The sequence below is a fragment of the Macaca fascicularis genome, chromosome 7 (genome assembly GCF_037993035.2).
Source record: "Macaca fascicularis isolate 582-1 chromosome 7, T2T-MFA8v1.1".
Lineage (NCBI taxonomy): Eukaryota > Metazoa > Chordata > Mammalia > Primates > Cercopithecidae > Macaca > Macaca fascicularis.
In genome coordinates this window covers 126,119,907-126,138,993 of record NC_088381.1, presented here as the reverse complement: position 1 = coordinate 126,138,993, position 19,087 = coordinate 126,119,907, and positions in this window count along the sequence as shown.

Genomic DNA, 19,087 nt, shown 5'->3' with positions numbered 1-19,087 from the left:
CAGCCAGGCGTGGTGGCTCACACCTGTAATCACAGCACTTTGGAAGGCCAAGGTGGGCAGATTGCTTGAGGCCAGGAGTTCAAGACTAGCCTGGCCAACATGGTGAAACCTCATTTCTACTAAAACTACAAAATTCAGCCTGGTGTGGTGGCACGTGACTGTAATCCTAGCTACTCGGGCGGCTGAGGCAGGAGAACCTGGGAGGTGGAAGTTGCAGTGAGCCGAGATTGCACCACTACACTCCAGCCTGTGCAACAGAGTGAGACTGTCTCAAAAGAAAAAAGAAATCACTTTTAATGCCACTCTAAGAGATTTTTAAAATTTCCTTCCTGCTTGTCTATATGTATTTTCTTTAGTCTTAGTTTTTAGTTTTCTTTGTTCCTTTAACGTTATAACAAGCATTCAGTGTAATGGACAGCCTCTATAATGACTTTAATGTCTGAAAATATTCCATCAAGCTTTTTTATCCTTTTCATTTTTCTATTGCATGACTATGTAGGTTTTATAGTCCTTCAGTGTTGTGCTTCAGTTACCTTCTTCATGCATAGAGTATTTTCTCTTTTGGACTGTTCTTTTAGTACATTTAAAAAGTCATTGTATGGGCCGGGCGCGGTGGCTCAAGCCTGTAATCCCAGCACTTTGGGAGGCCGAGACGGGCAGATCACGAGGTCAGGAGATCGAGACCATCCTGGCTAAAACAGTGAAACCCCGTCTCTATTAAAATACAAAAAAAATTAGCCGGGCGAGGTGGCGGGCGCCTGTACTCCCAGCTACTCGGGAGGCTGAGGCAGGAGAATGGCGTGAACACGGGAGGCGGGGCTTGCAGTGAGCTGAGATCCAGCCACTGCACTCCAGCCTGGGCAACAGAACCAGACTCTGTCTCAAAAAAAAAAAAAAAAATTCATTGTATGAACATTTTTATGACTCTTGAAACATTGCTGTGTTGTTCAAGCTGGTTATAATAATTTACACTATCACCCTCCCTGTTGAGTTTAGCTAGTGACATTGAGTAATCTGTAATTGCCATTTTTACTAATTTAATATGTGCAAAATATATTGAGCTCTTTTTTTCTTTGTAGGGTTTTTGTTGTGAATTAGTGAAATGGGACCTTGTTCTGTGATTTTACTTACTGATTCTTTTACAGGTTGTCTATTCACAGTTCTAATTATGTATTAGAATCTAGATATTTTATTTCTTAATTGGTTGAGTTTATTATATAATAGTGGTAACTTGCACATATTTTTCCATGCAGATTTCCCTTTTAATTTTAGTTACTTTTGCTGAGAGTTTTTGAATAGACACAGAAAGGCATGGCATAAACAAAATACAGTGTTGGAAAATTATTTAGAAACACTGCCCAGTGTAACTGAAGAAATGACACAGGAATTGGAAGTGGGGAGACAAGATACTGTTGAAGTGGTATCAGCATGAGATCACACTAGAGTAGGGTCTGGAGAGAGAAAGGAATAGGTGAGCAAGGAATTGTTTTTGGGGAAGGAAAACTTGACAGCGTTTGATCTTTGATTATAGAGGTAAAAAAAGAAAACACAACACACTCAAGATTTAAGAAAGAGGGAACAGGCAGTACCATTCACTGATTTGGCAAGTCAAGAAAAGCCGCTGGTTGGTGAAGAAGATGAAATCTGTTTTAAACATGCTAGTTAGAGCTTGAAATGTCCAGTAAGCATTTATTCTTCGTTTTATCAAAATCTTTATGGGTTCCTCAATTGGGACAATGCATTAAACTGGACCTTACATTGTTTCTACATGGTGACTTTTAATTCCATTCTATTAGACTTAAGTGTAACTGATACTGCAGTTCAACTTGAATTAAGAAAAAATAGGCCGGGCGCGGTGGCTCAAGCCTGTAATCCCAGCACTTTGGGAGGCCCAGGCGGGCAGATCACGAGGTCAGGAGATCGAGACCATCCTGGCTAACACGGGGAAACCCCGTCTCTACTAAAAAATACAAAAAACCTAGCTGGGCGAGGTGGCGGGCACCTGTAGTCCCAGCTACTTGGGAGGCTGAGGCAGGAGAATGGCGTAAACCCAGGAGGCAGAGCTTGCAGTGAGCTGAGATCCGGCCACTGCACTCCAGCCTGGGCGACAGAGTGAGACTCTGTCTCAAAAAAAAAAAAAAAAAAGAAAAAATAAGTTCAGGAAAACCAGATGATTCTCAGATTAAGGAGAGATTTGTTTTTCATTATTGAAAAAATAGTTTTGTAAGAACATACATTTTTTTGCACCAAAATAAATTCATACTAACTTGTTATAACATGTCTGAACAGGATCTAGTTTGAGGCACTAAGAAGTTTAGGACATCAGTTTGCAAAGATCCCCTATCAGGGCAGAATCAATTCTGCTAAAATTGTAGCAAGCACAAACATCAAATTGATGGTGAAAGTTGTGATGTGGAAGAATGCTGAAATCACTGATATTTTACAAGTACTTTATGGGGACAATGCCTCCAAAGAAATCAGTAGCAGTTTACAAATGCATAACTAGTTTAAGACGAAGCAAAGTTTTAGATGAAGCCTACAGCAGCAGACCAATCACATCAGTTTGCAAGGGAAAAGTTAATCTTGTTTATGCTAACATCTCAATTGCTTTAGCTTACACAATTTTGATGGAAAAATTAAATTTGAGCAAAACTTTCCACTCAGTGGATGCCACAACTGTACACCCAGATCTGCTGAAGAGCAAAGCTTTCAGTGGAAATTTAAACAAGTGTGAATAAGACCCTAAAGGATTTCTTTGAAGAATTGTAACAAGAAATAGAACACGGCTTTACCATTACACCTCTGAAGACAAAGCACAGTCAAAGCAATGGCCACCAAGAGGTGGAAGTGGTCCAGTCAGAGCAAAAGCAGGCTGGTCAAGAGCAAGGGTCAAGGCAAAACAGGTTTTTGGAATGCTCAAATCATTTTGCTTGTTGACTTTCTGGAGGGCCAAAGAACAACAATATCTGCTTATGAGAGTGTTTTGTTGAAAAAATTAGCCAAAGCTTTAGCAGGAAAACACCTGAGAGAGCTTCACCAAAGTGTACTCTACCCCAACAATGCAGCCAAGGCCCTTTGTCAAACTAGGGCAGTTTTGCAAGAATTTTGATGGGAAATCGTGAGACATCTACGTTGCAGTCCTGATTTGGCTCCCTCTGACTTCTTTGATTCCTAATCTTAACAGTTTTTTTTTAAGGACACCCGTTTTTCTTCAGTTAGTGTAAAAAAGACTGCATTGACATAGCTAAATTCCCAGGACCCTCAGTTCTTTAGGAATGGACTGAATGACTGTTATTACTGCTTATAAAAGTGTCTTGATTTGATGGAGCTTATGTTGAGAAGTAAACTTCATGTTTTTTATCATTCTATTTTTCCACAAATTTTTTGAAGTCCCTTCATATATGTATGTTTTAAAAGGGCTCAAATATATAGAGTGAAATATGTTTTCCCCTCTTCCTGAGTGGACTAATTTTTGTGTATTCTGTTTTAGTTTATTTTTAAAATAATATCTAGAGGGAACAGATATGTTTATGGAACATGAATGTTTAGCCAAGATTCTTTATCTGAAATCCAGGTAAAGGTGTTAAGTGTCTTGTTTTTAGAAATCACTTTTGTTTCAACAAAATGTTCAGTATAAGAAATTACTTTTAATAATTACATGAAAACATGCAGTAGGTGGACTTTTGAGCTAACTCTGGAGAAAGAGCTGGATTTCACCAGTTAGCCTCCTGTGGATCTGCCACCACCATCACCCTCCCACCCCACCTCCACTGCCTTTTTTCCCAAGACTTTTTAAAAAATGTTTTATTGGCCGGGCACGGCACTTTGGGAGGCTGAGGCGGGCGGATCACGTGAGGTTGGGAGTTTGAGACCAGCCTGACCAACATGGAGAAACCCCATCTCTACTAAAAATACAAAATTAGCCTGGCGTGTTGGTGCATACCTGTGTGTAATCCCAGTTACTCTGGAGGCTGAGGCAGGAGAACTGCTTGAATCTGGGAGGCAGAGGTTGTGGTGAGCCGAGATCGTGCCATTGTACTCCAGCCTGGCCAACAAGAGCAAAACTCCATCTTAAAAAAAAAAAAAAAAAAAATGGCCGGACGTGATGTCTCACACCTGTAATCCTAGCACTTTGGGAGGCCGAGGTAGGCGGATCACCTGAGGTCAGGAGTTCAAGACCAGCCTGGCCAACATGGTGAAACCGCATCTCTACTAAAAGTACAAAACTTAGCGGGGTGTGGTGGTGGGCGGCTGTAATCCCAGCTACTTGGAAGGCTGAGGCAGCAGAATTGCTTGAACCCAGGAGGCGGAAGTTGTAGTGAGCCAAGATGGCAGCACTACATTCCAGCCTGGGCAACGGAGCAAGACTCTGTCTCAAAAAAAAAAAAAAAAGGTTTTATTTGCTGTTCTCTTTCCTGATTTTGTTTTAGGAAAAAGTCAGTCTTTTACATTATCAATTACATACCAATCACAATATTAAATATATATATATATATTTTGATTCCACTTTTTAGTCTGCTTTTATAAAACTTTTTTGGAGCTTTCCTTTTGGGATAGTATGTGAGCTTATGAAATTTGAGCTACTTTTTTATATTTATCAAGACAATCTTTGATTTGATTTAAATAGGTACTTAAAATTTTTTCCATTGTAGTGCTAGCTTTGAGTTACAAAGATACCTGTTTTCAGATTCAGGAACAAATTAGTATATTTAGAAACCTAACATTTGTGCATCAGTTTACAACATTCTGACTTTTTAATGAATGTGTGGTTATGTGTATGTTTTTATTGCTTCACTTTTTATCTCTTGCCTTTGACACCTTTTATTCTAATAAAAAATGTATTTGCTTAGAAGCATTCAGAGTGTCAGCAAAACAGCTGCAACTTTTTTTTTTTTGCAATTGCAGAGTGGTATTCAGTTAACAGAACAACAATTATTTTGTATAAGCCACATCAGAGACAACTGAAGATGAAAAAAACTACCATCCCTGTGTATAACTAATTTGTGCTGTGCACCAACAAGAACCTGCTTTCAATGTCCATGCCAATTTACAACCCTCATACTGTACTAGGCAAGTTTAGTGGCTACTGAAAATATCACCAGGACAGGGCTATGTAAAGACACATTTGGTAGTGTGTTAACGATACAAAAAAAGACACTATACAGTATTAAAAATTTTACACAGCCTTACATTTCAGAGTTTTTCTTTGAAAGGAGTGAGTTGTGTATGGGGAGGTAAATGCTTTATAGACAAAAAAAAAAAAAACTGCACTAAAACCAGCGTATTCATCATCATCCTCTTCATCTTCCCCCTCCTCATCTTGCTCTTCATTTTCCTCATCTTTCTCTTCTTTTTCTTGCTTTTTTCAGCCTTGGCATCTCCCTTTTTCTCTGCATCAGGTTTTCCTTTAGGTTAATATGCAGCAATATCCTTTCTGTATTTTTCCTTCAGCTTTGCAGCCTTCTTTTCATAAGGCCGTTTTGTCATCTGCAGCAGTGTTAGTCCACATAACTCCCAGTTTCTTCGCAACATCACCAATGGACAGGCCAGGATGTTCTCCTTTGATTTTTGAGCGATACTCAGAACAGAACAGGAAAAAGGCTGAAGGGAGGCCTTTTGGGTGCATTGGGATCCGTGAACTTCTTTTTTGTCTCCTGTTTAGGGGGAATATAGGTTTTCATTTCCCTTTCATAACGGACCTTGTCTGCCTTTGTCATATTTTCAAATTTTCTTTTCTCTTTAGCAGACATGGTCTTCCACCTCCCAGAGCGCTTGTTAGAAAACTCTTTGAGAAGTTTACTGAAGCATTTGGGTGGTGCTTCTTATGCTCCTCCCGACAAGTTTGCACAAAAAATGCTTATGACAACATTTTGTCTCTCGTCGTCTTAGGATATCCTTTATCCATGTTTAGTTGTTTTTCCTCAGCGAGGCACAGAGTCACCCATTGCCTGTTTGGCTTTCACCTGACACCTTTTATTTTTTTAAGGATTCTTAAGTCATTTAGGTTACTTGGTAGGATTTAGGTTTTTCCTGTGCCCCCATAAGAATGATAACTTTAAAAATTATGCCGGGTTAGCAAAGAAGATAATTCTAGCTTTAGAATGTGTAGGTATGGCCAGGATTTTTGTGAGGAGGGGTGATTTAGAGCAAATTTCTTAATCTCCTTGCCTCATCTGTAACATGGGGATAATAATAGATCTGACCTGACAAGGTTGGAATTAGTATTACACGGTAAACACACGTAAAGTGCTTAGAGTGGTGCCAAATATTTAGGAAGTACCTCATGGATATGAGGTGGTGATGGTAGCGTATGTAATACTCTTACATGCATATCATTCCAAGAGAGTTTTAAATGTATACATTTATTGCATTGATATACAGAAATTAAGGATCTAGACTCTCGTTGATTCTGAGACCCTCCTAAAGATCATATCCACCTCTCTCCAACCTTATTTTTCACTACTTCCCTTCAAGCATCATATGCAGCAGTCGCATTCAACTACCATGGTTCTCTTGTACAAGCCATGTTTTCTCATTTACTTTGGTTCATGTTGTTCTCACCAATTTGAATGTTATCCCATCTCCCTGTGTTCAAATGCTATCTTTTAAGTGAAGTTTTCTGATAGTTCCATAGGTAGAACTATGGTAATCATGTAGGTAATCATCATGTGAAGTTCATATGTTTCCTGTTACATGATGATTTACCACTTTCTGTATTGCACTTCAGCCTTTTGTTAACGTCTCTTTTACTGTGTTATGTAATCTTTACAGGCAGAAAACTGTACCTTTTTCTTCTTTGTAGGTTTAGAACCTAACATAGGCCTTGGGATTTAGTAGGCATTCATTTGTGTAATGAAAATTAATAAAAGGTATCAAAAGCTAAAAGGTCATATTTAATGGACAAATGCATGCCAGTAAAAATGTGTTTTGTCAGTGTTTGTACGTTCAGGAATGTCCTGGCCAGTCACTCAAAATGAAATCTTTTTTAAAAAAAAGATTGTATCTGTAAATAACCACCAGAGAATTGTTTTTCTGCTTCTTGTTACCTCATTTTTCACAGATCTTCCTAATAATTATCAGTGGTACAAATCTGGGAAAAGTTCATCCAGGGCTGAGGATTCGTCATGTGCCAGTAGTGGGATAGATAAGCCACGTGGTTCAATAAATTGTTGAACCCATAATCTCACCCTCCAAATACTTTTTTTTTTTTTTAATCACAATACCATAATGCCTTTAGGTGTGAAACTAGGTATAGCCTGAGAATAGGAACTGGATGAGATATTTCATGAGGACACTTGATCTTTGCTGTGATATTGCTAAGGGTGTGGCATCATGATTTGGAAGAAATGAGAATGGCAGGAATTGGGGAGATAAGTTAAAATATCAGGCTCGTAGTAGGCATTCATAGAGTTAAAGCAGTAGTTGTGTGTGCTTAGCTCCAAAATTCTCAGAATTTTTACAGTAATTCAACAGGACATTGGATTGAATAAGCACTCTAATACTGAAACACTGGATTTGAAAACCGGATGTTATGTGTTCTAATCATAAGCCTTTTACTCTTTAGCTGTGACCTGGGATACATCACTGCTTTTGCTTTTAGAGAGTGAGGGTCATTGGGCTAGGTATTTACAGCTCTTAGTATTTTAGGGTTGCAATCTAGTACCGTATTTTTAAAACAAGAATTCTGAGCTTCTAATATCTACCTGTTCCCTGCAAGGTTAACTTTTTTAATAAACCCTGAGAATCAGAAGTCTTAGACATTTACTTGATAATTTTAGCATTTGAGGAATTGGCTAACGTTCCTAGAATCAAATTCCGACAGAAACTTTAATGGCCCCTCTGTCTCACTGTTTTATTTAACAAGAGTTCTGATTGCTTTCATTGGTTGGTTAAAACAGATTATTTCAAGTAATAGCCACACTGATTAATTTCATTATGGTGACATTTCATTAATGTCATTATAGTGACATTTCAGTTTTATATATGTGTTTATGCTGCCCACACACAAAAGTACTACAGTGTGATTCAGTATTTTCTTCTGTAGTTCATTTGTATAAAAAATTAGATGTGGGACCGGGCGCGGTTGCTCATGCCTGTAATCTCAGTACTTTGGGAGGCTGAGGCGCGCAGATCACGAGGTCAGGAGATTGAGACCATCCTGGTCAACACGGTGAAACCCCGTATCTTTACTAAAAAATACAAAAAATTAGCCAGGCATGGTGGCGGGTGCCTGTAGTCCCAGCTACTTGGGAGGCTGAGGCAGGAGAATGGCGTGAACCCAGGAGGCAGAGCTTGCGGTGAGCCAAGATCGTGCCACTGCACTCCACCCTGGGTGACAGAGTGAGACTCCGTCTCAAAAAAAAAAAAAAAATATGTGATGCTGAGCTCAGTGGCTCACGCCTGTAATCCCAGCATTTGGGGAGGCCAAGATGGGTGAATCACAAGGTCAGAAGTTAGAGACCAGCCTGGCCAATATGGTGAAACCCCGTCTCTACTAAAAATACAAAAATTAGCCGGGTGTGGTGGCGCACATCTGTAGTCCCAGCCACTTGGGAAGCTGAGGCAGAAGAATCGCTTGAACCCAGGATGTGGAGGTTGCAGTGAGCCAAGATCACACCACTGCACTCCAGCCTGGGTACAGAGCAAGACGCCATCTCAAAAAAAAAAAATCTGATGTGATCCACAGAAGTGGTTTCATGACTTACTGTGGGTCTCAACCTGCTTTGGACGGGATGAGGAATCAACTAGATAAAGTTTTAAATTTGTTTGGTACTTTAACACTTTAACATTTGCTAGGCACTTAGATATACTACTACACTTATGTATGATAGCTTAAAAGTTAGATACAAATTAATCATTATCTGAAAAATTCCTAACAGCAGTGGGTTGAGTGGGAAAAAAGGCATGGAGGATGAATTCATGGTTTTTTTTTTTGTTTTTTTTGTTTTCCTTTTTGTTGGCTTTTGTTAAGTTTAATATATTATTGAGTCTGCCAGTTCAAACAGCCCACTTAGGGATCTTAAGGATTTGTATTTATTTACATTTAGGGTTACCTCAAATCCTGTGGCAAGCAAAAAAATAAAAATAAATCCCCAATTATTTCCCTCAAATCAAACCAGAATTGTTACTGTTTCTCAAAAAAATCTTAGTTCCTTAGTCTATATATGCATTCATAAAGCTCCTTCCAGTGTTTGTATAATTTTGGTGGCCTAGATCTTGGTCAGATGGGACAGGGAGGGGGATTTTTGTATGAAGGAATATAACAAAAAAAAAAAAGGCACCAATTTCTTGTTTCTTATTTCTCTGTGTATCAGGTGATACTGCTTTTAAGGCCTTAGAATTGCCAAGGTCTTGGTAACCCAAGGCAAACTTGCTGTTTTCCTCTCAAATTTGAAGTTCTGCATTTTGTTAGTCATCAAGAACTAGTCTGTTACCAGCAAATACTTAAGCCACAAAACTTGCTTCTCTGTGCTGCTGTGTACTTCCTGTTTTGTCAGATTTCCATTTAGGGAAAAGAATGGATTTTATGCTAGCCTAGCTTCTTCTGAAATTCAGCTTGGAAGCTGTCCAGATATCTGGGTCGGGTGGTGGGGGAGAATGGCATGTCTTGTCTACATATGATGTCATTTGTCAGAAAGATTCATTTGGCTGCTTATCATGAAAGAGGGTTGCCAGGAAGGAAGAGAAACTTTTTGCTGTCAGAACTGTTTAGTGTATGACTTGCCTACTTTGTGGCTTGCCTTTAGGCTTTCCATGTCAAATGTGTTTGAGGTTATGAATGAATTATTATATTGCCTATGAAGGAAGGATCTATGTTCATTTCTAGTAGACTTTTATTCCAGAAATATGTAAGAACTGCATTTAGCCACATTTGCTTCACTTACAGAAGAGACAGGTCAAAGGTTAGGTGGTAATTAGAACTGGGCTACATTGTAAATGTTGAATATCTTTTGGGGGAAAGTTGCAGTAAAACCATTTTAAGAATCTTTTGCAGCTAAAATAGTAAATATAACATCTAATTATAAATGATGAATTTTCTGTCAGTTTTTATCCTATGAAATGAAATTCCAATTAGTTGTTAATAGAATGTGTAAATAGCATATGCTTTCAGTGTAATCCTGAATCCTATTAATATTGCTGGTAACGAAATACTGTTTTGCAATGGTGGAACCAAAGCTCTTCTATAAAATTCTCTTTGACCAAATTGTCCTGGTCTGCATTAAGTCAGAGCTAATTTTCTCTTTTTTGACCTGTCGGTAAAATATGAAAGATGCTTTTCAATCCCTGACCATTAGTGAACAGTTACAGAATTTCTTCCTTATTGGTACCCTGGCTCTTTGTTCACTCACATGTTGGAAATGTTCTCCTAACATCTGTACCTTGTCTTTTTTGTGAGCTGATGTTGAATTGTAAAATATTTGGAACCATCCCTGTAAATTTTCTGCCAGGTTCTTCCCTCCCCTTCTCCCCAACCCCCCGCTCTTTTTTTTATCTAGGGATATGTATGCTGCTATTTCCGAGACATACAGTTCTTACACAATCATGAAAAAAACTTTTCCTAAATAGCCATCATCCCCTACTGCTTCATCCCCCATTTTGCTTTCTAAGTGTCATCTCTTTTTTTTTTTTTTTTTTTTTTTTTTTTTGAGATGGAGTCTTGCTCTGTTGCCCAGGCTGGAATGTAGTGGCGCAATCTCGGCTCACTGCAACCTCTGCCTCCCAGGTTCAAGTGATTCTCCTGCCTCAGCCTCCCGAGTAGTTGGGATTTCAGGTGCCTGCCACCACGCCCGGGTAATTTTTGTATTTTTAGTAGAGATGGAATTTCAACGTTGGCCAGGCTGGTCTCGAACTCCTCACCTCAGGTGACCAACCCACCTTGGTCTTCCAAAGTGCTGGGATTACAGGCGTGAGCCATTGCACCCAGCCCTAAGTGTCATCTCTTTACAAGTAACCTTTTCTGTTACCCTGTTCTCCTTTTAGTAACCTGTTTCCAAATCAGTGATTCTCAAATTTTAGAGTGTTAATAAGAATTACATCAGGTACTTATTCAAAGTACATATTCCTGGGTCCCTCTTCATACCTAGTGAATTCAAATCTGTAGCATTCTGACTTAGGTGATCTTTGAACCACACTTTGAGAAAGTTGTCTGTTGCATGCATTCCCACTATCATGTAAATTCTGTCCTTCATATTTTTACATAGTCTACTTTGTTTTAATTACTGGCATCTCAGAAGTATTTTGCTCCTAATTATTGATATGCTTTGTTTTTCTCCTGAATTCACTCATTGGAGGGGTCTTCCACTAGGTGTCCAGGAAATGTTATTCCCTTCCATATTTGTCAGAATTTATGTCCTCTCCTTCCCAAAGCACATGTTTGTAGTTCAGTTATAGACATACAAGTATATGTGTATACACATCTTTTTTATTTTTTTTGAGACAGGATCTCACTGTGTCACCCAGGCTGGAGTGCAGTGGCACCACCTTGGCTCACTGCAAGTTCTGCCTCCCGAGTTCAAACAATTCGGCTGCTTCAGCCTCCCAAGTAGCTGGGACTACAGGCACAGGCCACCATGCCTGGCTAATTTGTGTATTTTTAGCAGAGAAGGGGTTTCACTGTGTTGGCCAGTCTGGTCTCAAACTGCTGAAGGCAAGTGATCCTTCGGCCTCCCAAAGTGTTAGGATTACAGGCGGGAGTCACTGTGCCCGGCCTGTATACACGTTTAATAGACCTTGCCAGTGATTTTTAGTATCTGCTTTTCTCACTAGGGAAAGAACTATATCTTAACTTCTTAAATTTTAATCTTCCTTGGTGATGTGATACATTGTAGGCATCCAAATGTTTGCTTAAATTTTTACTGCTATCACTTGGCTGCTGCTGACACTCAAACCAGTCAAACCTAAATATCATATATTACTATCTTTATGTCTGTAATTTTCCTTACCATTTCCTTTTCTCTAAATTAACAGAATTTTTTTGGTGCTATCTTAAGAATAATTCCCTTATATTACATTAATCTTGAATCCCATTGGCTTTTCCTGAAAAAAAAAATTAACTCCCATTTCCACATGGATCTTACAGCCTTTGGCTTTTCCTGAAAAATATTAACTCCCATTTCCACATGGATCTTACAGTTCAACTCTTTATTTACAAGAATTTTTCTCAAAACTTTGTGATTCCATGTAGTAGAAATCAAATATAAGTCCAAATGATACACTTCAAAGACAAACCCAAGATACATGAGTAAGGAATCCTGCTCATCAGCTATCTTTATATGTTAACCACATTATACTAGTATTTATTTCAAAGAGATGTATGGACTGGAAGGATACACTTTAATAGAGTACCCCTTGAAGGGGTTGAGTGGTCAAAGAAGGAATATTACTTTTATTTGTAATGTTTTAATATTTATATGAGGGACACTAAATATATAGGTACACATGAACATACCACATAACTTAAGTACATACATTGCAAAAACAATGGAGGCTGGCAGTGACTCACACCTGTAATCGCAACACTTTGGGAGGCCAGGGTGGGAGGATCACTTGTCAGGAGCTTGAGATCAGCCTGGACAATATAGGGAGAGCCTGTTTCTTCAGAAATTTAAAAAATTAGCCAGGCATGCTGGTACATGCCTGTGATTCCTGCTACTCGGGAGGCTGAGGTGAGAGGATAGCTTAAGCATGGAAGGTTGAGACTGCAGTGAGCTTTGATCCTGCCATTGTACTCCAGCCTGGCAACAGAGTGAGACCCTGTATCCAAAAAAAAGAGAAACCGTGGAAGCAAGCAAAAAAAAAAGAAAATCCTAAAATAGTTACTCCGGTTTCTGGGAATATGGATGACTTTCTTCTTTGCCCTTTTTGTTATTTTATTTTTTGTTGTTGTTGTTCAGATGGAGTCTTACTGTGTTGCCCAGGCTGGAGTTCAGTGGCACGATCTTGCCTCTCTGCAACCTCCACCTCTTGGATTCAAGCAGTTCTCCTGTCTCAGTAGAGACGGGGTTTCACCTTGTTGGTCATGCTGGTCTCTAACTCTTGACCTTGTAATCTACCTGCCTCAGCCTCCCAAAGTGCTGGCATGACAGGCTTGAGCCACCACACCTGGCCTTGTTATCTTTTTTTTTTTTTACTTTATAGAGGCAAGGTCTTGCTTGCTATGGTGTCCAGGCTGGAGTGTAGTGGCTATTCACAGGCACTTACACAGCACACTGCAGCACTGCTCAAGCAATCCTCCCACCTCAGCGTCATGAGTAGCTGGGACCACAGTTGGACACCATCACACGGGTCTTTTGGTTTTTTTTTCTTTACTTTTTTTTTTGTTGGTGATGTTTTAGTTTAAGCAGCAACATGTGAAAAGGTATCTTTTTAAAATTCACCTTAATTCAAAGGAGGGTAAGATATAATTTAGTGGTTTTATAAGGAAACAACTTCTCAGAATATTTTGTAAACTAAAGGGCAAGAATTGCGTTTTCTATTTCCTGTGTCCTTTAACAGTTCTAATAAGCAATTAATGTTTATTATGATTGAGGTATGCCAGGTGCAGTGGTTCATGCCTATAATCCCAGCACTTTGGGAGGCCAAGGTGGGTGGATCACCTGAGGTCAGGAGTTCGAAACCAGCCTGTCCCAACATGGTGAAACCCCGTCTCTACTAAAAATACAAAATTAGTCAAGTGTGGCGGTGCATGCCTGCAATCCCAGCTGCTTTGGAGGCTGAGGCAGGAGATTGCTTGAACCCGGGAGGTAGAGGTTGCAGTGAACTGAGATCGCGCCATTGCACTCCAGCCTGGGCAGTAACAGTGAAACTCGGTCTCAAAAAAAAAAAACCGGCACAGTGGCTCACACCTGTAATCCCAGCACTTCGGGAGGTTGAGGCGGGCAGATCACAAGGTCAGAGTTTGAGACTAGCCTAGCTAACATGATGAAACCCCGTCTCTCGTAAAAATTCAAAAATTAGCACTTGTAATCCCAGCTACTCGGGAGACTGAGGCAGGAAAATCGCTTGAACCCAGGAGGCCGAAGTTGCAGTGAGCCAAGATTGTGCCACTGCACTCCAGCCTGGGCAACAAGAGCGAAATTCTGTCTTGGGGGAAAAAATACTGAGGTCTGTTTTTTGGATTAAAATGGAATGCTTTCCTCAAGAATGTAAAATTAGGTATTGTTACAAGTTTAAAGAATAGGTTTAGCCAATGTGATTATTGCAGTGTAATAAAAAGGATCCCAGGTGGCACACATGCTAGTGTGGTGTGCAGATGCTCAACTGAAGTGAAGGATAATGTGCGTTTCAACATTTTCTATATACTAGGCAGTTTTTCTTAAGTCTTGGTTTATTGTGATATAATACAGTGAAATTTACTCTGTGTACGTATGATTCTATTAATATTAACAAATTTAAACAGTCTTATAGCTAAATACAATCAAGATAGAGAACATTTCCATCACTACAGGAAGTTGTTTTGTGCTAATTTAACTTCTACCCATGCTCATCCCCCCACTCCCACCCTGAGAACCACTGCTCTGTTTTTCTGATCATATAGTTTGACCTTTTCAAAAATGTCATACAATTGGAATCATATAGTATGCGTGAATCACGTAGCCAAAGTTTTCATTTCACTTTGGTAAACACCTAGGAATAGGAGTGCTGGGTTATATGCTAAGTGTTAAACTTCCTAAGAAGCTGCCAAACTGTTTTCCAGAGCATCTGTACCATTTTCCTGTCCCACCAGCAATAAGGCATTCATTAGTCTACATACTCACCAATGCTAGTGTAGTCAGAAGGTATAGTTTTAATTGTTCACATTCTAACAGATGTAGAGTGGTATCTCGTCATGATTTTAATTTGCATTTTCCTAATGAGTATCTTTTCTCATGTATTTGTCATTCATGTATCTTCTTTAGTAAATTGTCTTACTGTTTTGCCCATTTTTAAAAGTTGAGTTTTCATATTGTTCAATTTTGAGAGTTCTTCGTATATTCTGGACACAAGTCCTTTGTCAGACATGTGATTTGCAAATATTTTCCCCCAGAGTTTTTCCGGTCTTGTCAGTCCCTTAATAGTGTTTTTAGGAAGGAGAGCAGCTGCTTTTAATTTTGATGAAGTTTGTCAATTGTTTTTCTTTTATGGATCGTGCTTTTGGTGTAGTATCTGAAACTCTTTCTTAAACCAGTCACGTCTTCTGTTTTCTTTGAAGCGTTATAGGTTGAGGTACATTTTGGTCTATGATCACTTTTGAGCTACTTTTTATATATAGATAAGATATGGTTTGAGGTTGTGTTTGGGATTTTTTTTCTTCCTGCATATGAATGTTCAGTTGTTCCAGCACCGTTTGTTGAAAAAACACTATCCTTTCTCTATTAATTTACCGTTTTACTTTTGTCAGTTGATTGTATTTGTCGGTCTATTTTTAAACTCCATTCTATGTCTACATCATGAACTTTATAGTGAGTCTTGAAATTAGGTAGTGTGGGTCTTCTCTCTTGTTCTTTTCAAAATTGTTTTGGCTCTTCTAATTCCTTTTCCCACACAAATTTTAGAAACAGCTTATTGATTTCTGCCACTTTCCCCAAAAAAGCCTCTTGGGAATTTGACTAAGTTTATATCTAATCTAATAAATGATTTTGGAGAGAAGTGATATCTTAGCAATACAGTCTTTTCTGATAACACTTTTAGTTCTTTTTCTCATTTAATAATTTTCCAACATTAAAATCTTGGACAAATTTAGATTTATATCTGAATAATTCCAGTTTTGTTGCCATTTCAAATGGTACATAATCCTTATTTTATAGATGAGAAAATTAAGTAACTTCCCCAAGTCACACAATTATTAAATGACAAAGCCAGATTGAAATCTATGAGCTTATAAACTAATGTCTTGTTTTGAACTACAGTACTAGTTTTCTTAAATTGTTGTAAACTGGGGTAGAGAGGAAGCCCTAACGTCTTTTAAGAAAAATCCTGCTACTGTAATTCACAAAAGAATTGGTCCTTCCCACATTTATGTATTTTCAATGTTTTAGTTTTCCAGATCTGTTCAGATGATAAACCATGCTTTTTTTCTTCCTCTTGGAGACAGAATCTTGCTCTGTCACCTAAGCTGGAGTGTAGTGGTGTCATAGCTCACTACAGCCCTGAACTCCTGGGCTCAAGTGACCCTCCCGCCTCAGCCTCTTAAGTAGCTGGGACTACAGGCGCATGCCCACACCTGACTGACTTTTTTATTTTTTGTAGAGAAGGTCTCTCACTATGTTGCTTAGGCTGATCTTGAACTCCTGGGTTCAAGCGATCTTCCTGCTTCAGCTTCCCAATCTCACCTGTGTTGAGATTACAGGTGTGAGCCACCACACCCAGCCTCCATGCTCATCTTAATCTACAAGCCTTAGGTTGACACATTTCTGAATCAGTGTTTTTTAAACAGTATACCTTATCCAGCAATTAATCAGTATGATTTCAGTATGTGTACCTTTAGCATGTGAATAGTTTTTGTGCTCACCAGTTGAAATACAAGGACAGGATTTTTTTTTTTTTTAAACAACTCTCAGTCTTGTGGCGGGGGTAGTGGTATATACTTTATTATAGTTAAGCCATAATAGATACCTGTGGTCAGTGGTAACAAAAAAAAAAAAAAAAAAAAAGCTATACTTGGTTGGGGTTACAATAGCTGCATTTCATGTTTTGAAGTTCCTTTGGTAGCTGGATATTTTTACAAAATGAGAATATTTGTAATCTTAATTTGCTGCTTCTCCTATGAAATGAAGAATATTCTAATGCTGAAATCTGTTAAACATTGATAACCTACAAGTTGATTTTCTTATTTTTTAGGTCTCTTTATGAATAAAGAAATAAAAGCAAATAGAATCTTATCAGATAAGTGCTTTTATAAGTCTAAATATATTTTATTCTTTGCAATCTCTAAAGCAAAACTTTTAAACTTTTTTTTTTTTTTTTTTTTTTAGGTACCAGCATCAAGATGATTTATGGTAATAAGGTGCTCAGTCTTTGCTTAAAATAAATTTTACATTTATCAAAGTAAAATGTACCAGCTTTTTATTTATTAATCCTGTTTAGTGTGTATGAAAATCACTTGGTGACTGGGCATGGTGGCTCATGCCTGTAATCCCAGCACTTTGGGAGGCTGAGGTGGACAGATAACAAGGTCAGGAATTTGACACCAGCCTGGCTAATACAGTGAAACCCCATTAGCTGGGCGTGGTGGCAGGTGCCTGTAGTCCCAGCTACTTGGGAGGCTGAGGCAAGAGAATCTCTTCAACCCGTGAGGCAGAGGTTGCAGTGAGTTGAGATCACGTCACTGTACTTCAGCCTGAGTGACAGAGCGAGACGCCATCTCAGAAAAAGAAAATCACATCACTTGATTTTCTTTCTTTCCTAAGAGTTGAAGAGCTAGGTATGTCTGCTTACATTATGGCATCTATAGATGTCAACCCCCCCATTGGTTCTTTAAAACCAGTGTCTTTTAAAGAGGGTTTTAACTATGCTGGTGTGAATTCTAAGGATAGATTGAAAGAATAAAGATTCATGTGCCATTCATACTTTGGAACTTTGGGAAAGTATAGGAATGACCATAGATTGGCTTAGGGATAGTCAGTTTATCCGTCTGTAAATGGATCCAATTTAGTGTTGTTCCTGTATTTTTCTAAAACCGACCCTTGTGTCATTCATAATTAAATAGGAGTTGTGGCCAGGCCCGGTGGCTCACGCCTGTTATTTCAGCATTTTAGGAGGCTGAGGTGGGCAGACTGCTCAAGTCCAGGAGTTCAAGACCAGCCTGGGCAACATAGTGAGATGCCATCTCCACAAAAAATTTTTAAGTTAGCCAAGCATGATAATGCTTGCCTGTGGTCTGTGGTTCCAGCTACTCGGGAGGCTGAGGTGAGAGGATTGCTTGAGCCATATGCTCTAATATATTTTAAAATACGTATTTTTAAATATATTTTGAGTGGTAATATATAGCAGATAATGTTACATAAAAGAAGCCATGATAATGACATATGACATTACTGGTTTTGAGTTGTTTGTGTAGTAGTTAGCTATTAATATTCAGGTATAATGATTTGCTATTTAAACTACACAAATGCTCAAAGTCCAGTGATACCCTGCACGCAAATTTCACTGGCTAGATTACCTTCTTAGGAAAGCATAACACTTGAATGGAGTGACACTGGCATGAGTCCACTAGAGGGTGTGTATACGTGGCCTGAGTTCAAATTGTTTGTTCCTGCTGTGAGTACTGATTTTCAGCTTCAAGTTATTCTTCTTGGCCACAGTGCTGTTTATTCCACTTAGTAACAGTTCTGTTTACAGAGCACTTTCACATAAATTCTGATTTTTAACATTAAAGCTGTCTGATGGTATTTTTTTTTTTTTTTTTTTTTTTTGAGACGGAGTCTCGCTCTGTCGCCCAGGCTGGAGTGCACTGGCCGGATCTCGGCTCACTGCAAGCTCCGCCTCCTGGGTTCACACCATTCTCCTGCCTCAGCCTCCCGAGTAGCTGAGACTACAGGCGCCCGACACCTCGCCCGGCTAGTTTTTTTGTATTTTTTAGTAGAGACGGGGTTTCACCGTGTTAGCCAGAATGGTCTCGATCTCCTGACCTCGTGATCTGCCCGTCTCGGCCTCCCAAAGTGCTGGGATTACAGGCTTGAGCCACCGCGCCCGGCCGGTATTTTTGTTTTAATCTTTGGAGATCAAGAAATTTTTTTAGTGACAGAATAGGGACTTTATTGATCCTTAAATCCACCCCTCACCACAATGAAGGAAAAAAGCAAAAACATTCTTGGCTCATGCATTGAACGATCTTTCTTGAGAAGGGTCAGTTTTTGAAAAATGATCCAAAACTGAAACATCTTTCATCTTTATCACACCTAAAGATTAAAACCAGTTATTTCACTAAATATGAAAGTGGGAAACCGTATCAATTATTTGTCCACTAAGTTGGTAAGCCCAGGAGAATATGATCTGTAAATTCTAGTTGAGTGATGAAGATGGGGCTTTGAATTAATTTACAGTCTTGGAATTAATTCTGCAGCGTTTTAACCAAAGAATTTTTCAGTAGTCATAAATCTATATTTTA